The 8827-nt window shown below is 35.4% G+C and overlaps 1 long non-coding RNA gene across 1 annotated transcript in view; it reads left to right on the top strand.

The window, feature by feature from the left end:
* Positions 1–4066: 4066 nt before the first annotated feature.
* Positions 4067–8827, top strand: part of LOC136842047 (uncharacterized) — a 109473-nt gene continuing 104712 nt past the window's right edge. The window contains exon 1 of the long non-coding RNA XR_010854157.1: positions 4067–4528. This is a non-coding gene — a long non-coding RNA (uncharacterized lncRNA). The remainder of the gene's footprint in view (positions 4529–8827) is intronic.

The raw sequence follows: 8827 nt of genomic DNA, 5'->3' as shown, positions 1-8827 counted from the left end.
TTGAAATTATTATTATTATTATTATTATTGTATTATTATTATTATTATTATTATTATTATTATTATTCAGAAGATGAACCTTATTCATATGGTACAAGCCTACAGATGCCATTGACTTGAAATTCAACCTTCCAAAGAGTATGGCGTTCGTTTGAAACAATTTAGGAACATATAGAAATATAGAAAAAATAGAAATAAACAAATAGAAGGTGAACTGTTTTATGGTAGCAAGGTTGACACAAGAAGTTATATAAGGACTTTGTATGGTAGCAATGTACTGCGTCTTTAGTCAAGAAGGGACAGTCATTAACACTTGTCTAAAACTTCTCATATATCTTTCTTTTCTTGTACTATTAAGGAGAAAAGGAGAGGAGATAAGAAAAAAAATGGAAGAACGAGTCGCTAATAGCTAATATAACCTTGCTGTCAGCGCATCGAATATCATACCTTGCTTTTCATCACCGCTGGGAGTAATGAGTCTAGGGCGAATAATGCTCTCATAAGCCATATATTAACGTCGCTCCTCTATAAATATACAGAAGTTTTTAGAGAGAGTGATTGCTTCCCTATCCTGGAGGTCACCTTGTAGTTACTGTTATATCTCTGACACTAAGAGAAGCATGGAGTTGCTCTCTCGATATTATGTCCCTTGTATGACATGAGGTCGTGTTGGTAGATCATCAAATCTGTAACACCTACTCAGTTGGGTCTAGGTATTTCAGTCTTCTCTGTGACGTGGTTCCTGTGACCTGAATAATTTTTTTTTTGAAATTAACAGAAAAGTGAATCTTTCCACATTTTTACAATATTCAGGGAAGGTTATTCTATTCAGGCTGAAAGGTTCCCTATTTTTCCTATTGGATCCAGTTCTAGAGGACCATTTGGCTGCTAATTTTTAGCACCTACTTTACACACACACACGTACATACACACACACACACACACACATATATATATATATATATATATATATATATATATATATATACTATATACAGTAATATATTATCGACATCAATAGCAATACCAACTACTACTCCTTTTAAGCAAATATTTAAAAAAAGTAACTGCAGTAAATACGACATTCACACTGGTATTAACTTTTAATTTTTCCAACAATCCATCTTGCTATCGGAATATTTCTTACAAATTCCCAGATTTTGTAATCTACATAATGCACAATTTCCTAGACTCAGTCATAACGGGCTGCTCCTCCAGAGGCGATAGAGCAGGCTGCGTTATGCCGAGGTGGGAAAAAGCCAGCTGGTTTAGCCTAAGGCAACCAGCCACTGGCCAGTAATATTCATTTATCCCTGGAGATGGCTTTGCTGTAAATACCAAGAACAAACGTGTCATATCCTTTGTACAAGTGCGTAATAACACTATTACTTGAAGGTATTATTCCCCGCATCCTTTCGTTCTGATGAACTTAGGTATATTAGTCCGTCAGAATCGGTGGCCGGTAATAGTCACAGCTTTTGCTACGAAAAAAAAAAAAAATCACAGAAAAAGTAACAATATTGGCTAGGAAAAAGTCACATGAAAAAAATCGCATTAATTTACAGTCTTTTGTTTATGCTTTTACGGTAATCCCCAACGGGCTGGTACTAAACACGCCGCAAAGGTGGATACTTACCGGGTTGAAATTATTGGAGGTCACTATCTAAGAAAAATTAATGTAACTTTTTTTTCCTGACTTTTTTTTCCTGGCTTCTAAGAATCACCCCAAAGAAGGAAAATCATTATGGAAAACTGATGATAAAAGTAATGCACATCTAGTGCAGGATCTTTTTATGTGACGAATAATAATAATAATAATAATAATAATAATAATAATAATAATAATAATAATAATAATAACTGGAGAACAGATTCTACCACTCGGCATTGAAATCGCACAATGAAATGCATCCAGATTTAATCAGTATGGCATATGACGTATCTAATACATTTTGAAGTCTTACATTTTATTAAAGAGTTTGTCAAAAAAAAAATAAACGATAATAAAGGTGACGTTCAGTTTGTATAGGTTTTTAGAGGAATTAACGAACAAAAGGTTTTTGGAAAATTAATACTTTCCGTCCAGACACAGTCTAAGCATCAGACTGCAAACTATCACATTTCCTAAGATCTACCGAAAATTCTAATTATTATTATTATTATTATTATTATTATTATTATTATTATTATTTATTATTCGTTACGAAGCACACTACAGAACTAGGGTTCATAGTGATTTCAGATCCTTCCCTGGAAATTAATTAATGAAGTGATTAACATGCTGTTGAATTATAGAGCTTCATTATGCTGAGACCTTTATACCATATAATTAGTGGCTTAATTTGTCATCCAATCAACGTATTATTCATTTATTCGGCTGGGTATGACAGTGAATGGTGTTGCCGTCAAGTACATACCACTCTTCCGCATTCTCACGTGCTCTCAGCAATCACACACACACACACACACACACACACACACACACACACACACACACATATATATATATATATATATATATATATATATATATATATATATATATATAGATATTACAGTGGAGACATCATTGGAGTGTTAAAATTTTGGCTCTCAAAAGGCTTATTATAGGATGAGGTAGCTAGGCCGATGTCTTTTCTCGCCCAGGCCGTGACCCACCACTATCGGCAGATACCTGATTTACTGCTTAAATCAAGTAGATTTACAATAAAAAATTTCATGAAACAGACATAGATCATTTCTTCCCTGTTTAGACCGAGTTTGTAACACAGGCGAATCGCGCTGCGCTGGTTACGAGTTCACACTCGGTTCAGGTCAGAAGAGTAGACAAGTTCCCCTAAACACGGTCTTATCCTCACTTTGAGCTATAGGCGCCGTGGCAGAAGACTAAACTAAACAGTCACTGTAACGTTCATCCATTGACTAGAAACAGGATGTGAATAAAAATGTTATAAGATTCCACAACATCAAACTATTTTAACCAGCTCCGTAACAGGAAGTAAACTACAATTCTGAACTGTCGTTGAACGGGCAGCGTCATGTTCGTGTTCAGGTGTAAATCTCGGACGCTTTCATGGATTTGAACGGACAAGGGAGAGAAAAGGTTATATTATTTGGTGCTGGGGAGTATTTTTCATTTTTTGTGTGTGTGTGCGTGTGTGTTCGCTCGCGTGTTTATGTGTAGGAGAAAGGGACTAGGAAGGGCCTCAACTTCAACTTTTGTGGAAATAATACTTGTGAACTGAACTGAACAAGTGTCTCGCTTATATGAAATGGAATTGCATTAAGTATACAAAAACACACAATATATATATACTGTATATATATATATATATATATATATATATATATATATACATATACATACATATATACATAGTATCATAAGTTATCACATTTCGTCACCCACCTAGCTGTAATAAAACCCTAAATGTCCTTTTTAAAGATTTTGCCTTTTCGTTGTAGCATTATCTGAACACGAATACTGGGTGAGGGTCTGATGACGTCACAGGAATCGCATACTGGCCTCGTGGAAGCAGATTTAATCTTTGTTTTTATGTGCAATCCTATTTAGAGAGCTACAACTTTTTCCTGGTTTTTATTTGAGCTGCTTTTAATCGTATTCCACGTGCTTCACTTTTCGTGAAGATATTATGCTATTATGGGAGCAAGGTTATATGTTTTTCTTATAATTTTTATTTTTTTGCTATGATTAAGTTAAAAAAATTAAAACATGCATTCATTAGGGTTTACTCATTCAGGTATTCAGTTTCAGTTTCAGTATATATATATATATATATATATATAAACTGAATATTGCTGTTGAATAAGTACATTATAGCAATGTGTGAAACTGACCGTCATGATGTTGGTAGCGTCTCTGGTCAAATGTCGACCTATAGTTCTTTGCAACTACATAATAATAAAACACCAGGATACCATTTTATAGAAATTTTTATTCTTATATTTATTTCAAAGACAAAATGTAACTGGAGATTGCACAGCATAATTTTTAACAAAAGCTTAATCTAAAATTAAATTAACTCGATATCCTTCGTTGTCACTATTGTTAAACGTCCAGACTCCAGCGAAGCCACCGGCGGTAACAACGCAACCAGTGTAGTGTAATAAATGTGTAAATATTGTCAGAAAAAGCTAAAAGGACAAACATTATTAACAAAAATGGCTGTAAATATGAGCAGAAGAGGAAAAAGTCTTTCCATGAACACTGGTGACATGCAATGCTTTGAACATCTCTCAAAATCATATTAACCTCGCTTAAGGTGTTCGTGGAATGAACGACAAAAATACGTGTTCGGACAACAATCTGGTGAACTATTACCCACGTTTTCTTTCGCCTTGGATTGGAAGACTAAAAACGGGTGGAGAAATACATTTGGGTAAGGAATGCGGATATTTCATGATACATACGTATCAACATGAAGACAAAACCTGTTGAGAAAACGGCGTTTGGAAAATTAGGCCTAAAGCTATCTTGGAGATGAACAGAAGCCCATGACGTCAATTGGTAAGTACAGTTTCATTGTATTTCTTTTTAAAGGATTTTCATTGGTACGAGCAGTCGTCAGACTGGGGACCACGTTTAATATAAATACTCTCATCGTAACCCATTTCAAGAAAGAGCGTGTAGAGCAAAGTTTAGTCTAGTCTAGGCCAGGGTCTAGAGATATTATTTCCTAGGCCTAAGTCTAGGCTGCGAGAGGCTACGATGGAGCTTTTAGAGTGTGAACGTCAACAGAGGAAAAAGTTGCTAATGTATATATATATATATATATATATATATATATATATATATATATATATGTGTGTGTGTGTGTGTGTGTGTGTGTGTGTGTGTCTGTGTGTGAGTTACCATTCGTAACTAGTCAATTAATCTTTTCATTCTTATTTCACACCCGGCTTTTCGCACAGACAGGTCTAATTCTAACATTGTTAATTTTGCTATTTCATAATTCCTGAAGATAATTCCGTCTAGATTATGTTACGCATCGTATCTACACTAGCACAAGCCAGTTACAATTGGTTTGTGCTTATTTATCTTGTAATCAAGGGGGAAGGTTAAAGTCACCTACACTCTCACGCTCTGTAGTAAGGCAACGGACATTGCGACTTCAGTTTTATTAATAGTTCTGAATACTAGACATCAGGAGTCTAAATGATGTCAGAAACATGCCTGTGTGACACTGATTTAGTCTCGATATATTAGTATATACTGGAAACGTAACTAATAGTCTTTCTTTGGGGAAGGCTATGTGAAACCTGGTTTTCTAAGTTAGATTCTTGAGGTATTCTAAATTGAAATTGAATGGCGAATATATTTTAATGAACTAAATGGAATGAACGAATTCGGAGCTGGAGGTTAGGCCTACATATCCTACCTCCTTTATATATTTTCAATCAGCCGGGAGCAGTGATTGTGTTTCTCTCCTTAATGAGTGTAGACCTATTTTATCTGGTATTCCACGAAGGTAGTGATGTGTGACCGTTACTGATTTTAATGCTTACCAGTGACGTAAACGAAAGTGATTTAAGCTGCAAAACGTGTTGCCACTGTTCACTCATTTCAGGCGCGTACTGAATTTATTGATCTGGAACGGATCAGTTCGTGGTGTAGACTGATTGGTATGATGCTGAATTTCAGCAACATTTTGCTGATTATCCGATTAATGTACGATGGTCACAGTTTATGAATTGTTTTGCACTGGTAACATTCCTTATAATGATTGGGAATATTTGACAGAACATAGTTCCCTGGAGAAGGCTTCCTGTTTCTGCGGGGATGATGATATTTTTTATTAGTTTTAAGGTTCAACCTTTTCTGCGCCCTTTTCAGACTCATATTCTTCCATAATGCTGTCTAACCTCTCTATCAATTGCTTCTTAGCTGAACTAAGGGGGTTTCTCCTAGTTCCACCATTAGAACCTTGTACTTCATATCAGTTGATTTTATGTATCTGTTTTGTTGTTCAACCAACGCAACTTCCTCTGTTCTTATCTTAAGCGCCGAATGGATGAAAGTATCGCGGTGTTTGACTTACAGAATAAATTTCATTATTCCTTCATTCATTTCTTCAAATTCATCCAAAATTACCTCAACATAAAATATGTATTTCATAAATCTGAATAAAACGATAATTATGACGAAAGCCAATGTCCCCAGAAATATAAGCAGACATTAAAAATACCCCATTGCTTTTGTTTATTCACAATAACCACAATAATGAAGCCATGAAATGTCGAAATGGCTTTAATGTTCCCCTAAAAAGACTTGTCACGTGCTTTTCATCCAACACCCTTTTCGCTTAATTTACTGATTTGTATTCATTGATGGCAATATTTACTTTCGCTATTTTTAGTCAGTTCCGTTGCACTTTTTCCCGTGCAGATTTTCTAGTTATCTTTACGATTTCATTTTTTTGTACAATTTTATATGTTTTTAGTTCCATTTGTTAATCACTCTTTCTTTTTCATTCGTTTATTTATCGTAGTCATAAACCAGATTTAGAGCTTCATGATAAAAATGTTATGTTTTTAAAATAATGGTATTTTGTCAGTTTTTTTCTTTAGTTTCACATTGTAGATGTGATCTCATCATATAGTGATAGAGCGTGAAAGCATCCGCCCACTTTATATTTACGTTGCCACCATTTCCAACATTAATGAGGTGGCTCAAGAGAAAACGCAAGACAATGGTCACTGTACATTCGTAGTTTCACCGTTAAATCGAAAGTAACACCCTGTACAGCAAAGTTCCTCTACAATACCCCTTCCATCTTCTTTTAACGTGCTTGTTTTCCCATTTGTAAATTAAGCGATGCCTTCTTTGAGGACTTTGATTTGGCTTTGGGTGAGACCGTAGTCTCGATCGGCTGCCCTGCCTGTCATCCTTAGACCCCAGTAATGTATGTACATGTATTGTACCAGTCATCAGCGCCCTTTCTCCCAGCAGCGAGAAGTTGTTGCACGGTTAGGTCGACAGTCGAGACCTGTGAGGTGTCCGTTATGTTTTTAGGAGATGTTGGAGTGGCTTTGTTTGTGTGTGTATTAGTATGTAACACCCATTTGCTTTTAAGCAAACCTATCCGTTGATTACATACATAATCCCGGGGTGTCTACACGGATAGCAGTGTCCATCTCTATGAAATTCGAGGCTGCTGCTCTAACCGACTTGGCCATCGAGGCTCTATATTATCCCTTCCATACACCTATACAAAAGTATCATCGACACTGTCTTTGGATATAAATATACTGTTTCAAGGCTCAGGAACACCTAGGGAAGGGGTTGTATACCCACGACATGGTCGTGGGCATTGTATTTGCAGTTCTGTAGCCCTGCTACCTGGAATAAAATTTGCACAGAACTTGAAACGATTTCGTAAAGATGTCTAAATTTGTGTTCTTAACAGTTCAGTCACAGGATTTATTTTTTATGTCTTTACTAGAATATTGTAGGGTAATTGTTTTCAATGTTGAAGGGTATTTATTTTCAACGTAGGGTTAACTCTAAAGGGGAAACTTATTTCCCTGTCAGGCTTTTAAATTTGCGCACTCTTTGTCACGATTAAATGGGACCAGAATACTAAGATTTTCGGAAGGGGCGAAGCTGCCAAAAAGGACAGAAAATGTAGAATACCATTTTAACGATATTTATAGTAGCAATAGTTTTTCAATGTACAAGAGATCTTTTATTTAAAACATACAAAAAGAAGCAGTTGTTTTGATCTAAAATGTAGCATCTGATTCAGGTTTAGGGTACCTTAAGTTACATGGCAATCAGTTCCTAATATATTATTCCAAATATATTACGGAAAACTCATCAGTAGTATTGAGCGCAAAAGATATGGTTTTCTAAGTTGATTATTATTATTATTATTATTATTATTATTATTATTATTGTTATTATTATTATTATTATTAATCAGAAGATGAACCCTATTCATATGGAACAAGCCCACTAAAGGGGCGATTGACTTGAAAATCATGCCTCTAAAGAATATTGTACTCATTAGAAGGAAGTAACAGAAGGTAACGGGAGATACAGAAAAAAGAGATGACTTATTAAATAAAAAAAATTAATAGATAAATAGCGAAAATGTAAGTAAATTATTGAAATACAAGAATTGTTTTAGATGGTAATGCACTGCATCTCTGCTTGAACTTCAGAGAGTAAATGAAGACTTCCAATTTTTCTTTAGGTTTTCCCCTTTACACCTTGATTTGGAAATAGATGAAGGACACTGCATGAAATAAATGCAAAAAATTCCTTGTCCTTACGTAATAGGTGAAACTTGGCTATTTATTTTCATGCTCCCTTACTACCCGTATGCCCCGGGTCATTCGTTGCTTAATAGAGGTTAATGAAAAGGAATGGCCTTCCACGCAGTGCCATCATTGGTACCAATGATCTTTGTTGCTGCTGCAACGCCAGTAAAATTGAAGTGGTCTACGAACCCTGCAGTGTCTATTTCCCTGATCATTAACCACCCTGGTTGAAGTAATTACACTTGACCTCTCTCTCTCTCTCTCTCTCTCTCTCTCTCTCTCTCTCTCTCTCCATTTTTAAAAAATTTTATTATCTTTCTCCAATTTTTCTTAACTGATTCTCTGATTCTCTCTCTCTCTCTCTCTCTCTCTCTCTCTCTCTCTCTCTCTCTCTCTCTCTCCATTTTTAATGTTGATTAACTTTCTCCCAATTTTTCATAGTGATTCTATCTCTCTCTCTCTCTCTCCCTTTTCAAATCTCTCTCTCTCTCTCTCTTCTCATTTTTCGAAATTCAGCTCTCTCTCTCTCTCTCTCTCTCTCTCT

The sequence above is a fragment of the Macrobrachium rosenbergii genome, chromosome 9 (genome assembly GCF_040412425.1).
Source record: "Macrobrachium rosenbergii isolate ZJJX-2024 chromosome 9, ASM4041242v1, whole genome shotgun sequence".
In the NCBI taxonomy this organism is placed as follows: Eukaryota; Metazoa; Arthropoda; class Malacostraca; order Decapoda; family Palaemonidae; genus Macrobrachium; species Macrobrachium rosenbergii.
This window is presented reverse-complemented; position numbering and strand designations above follow the sequence as displayed.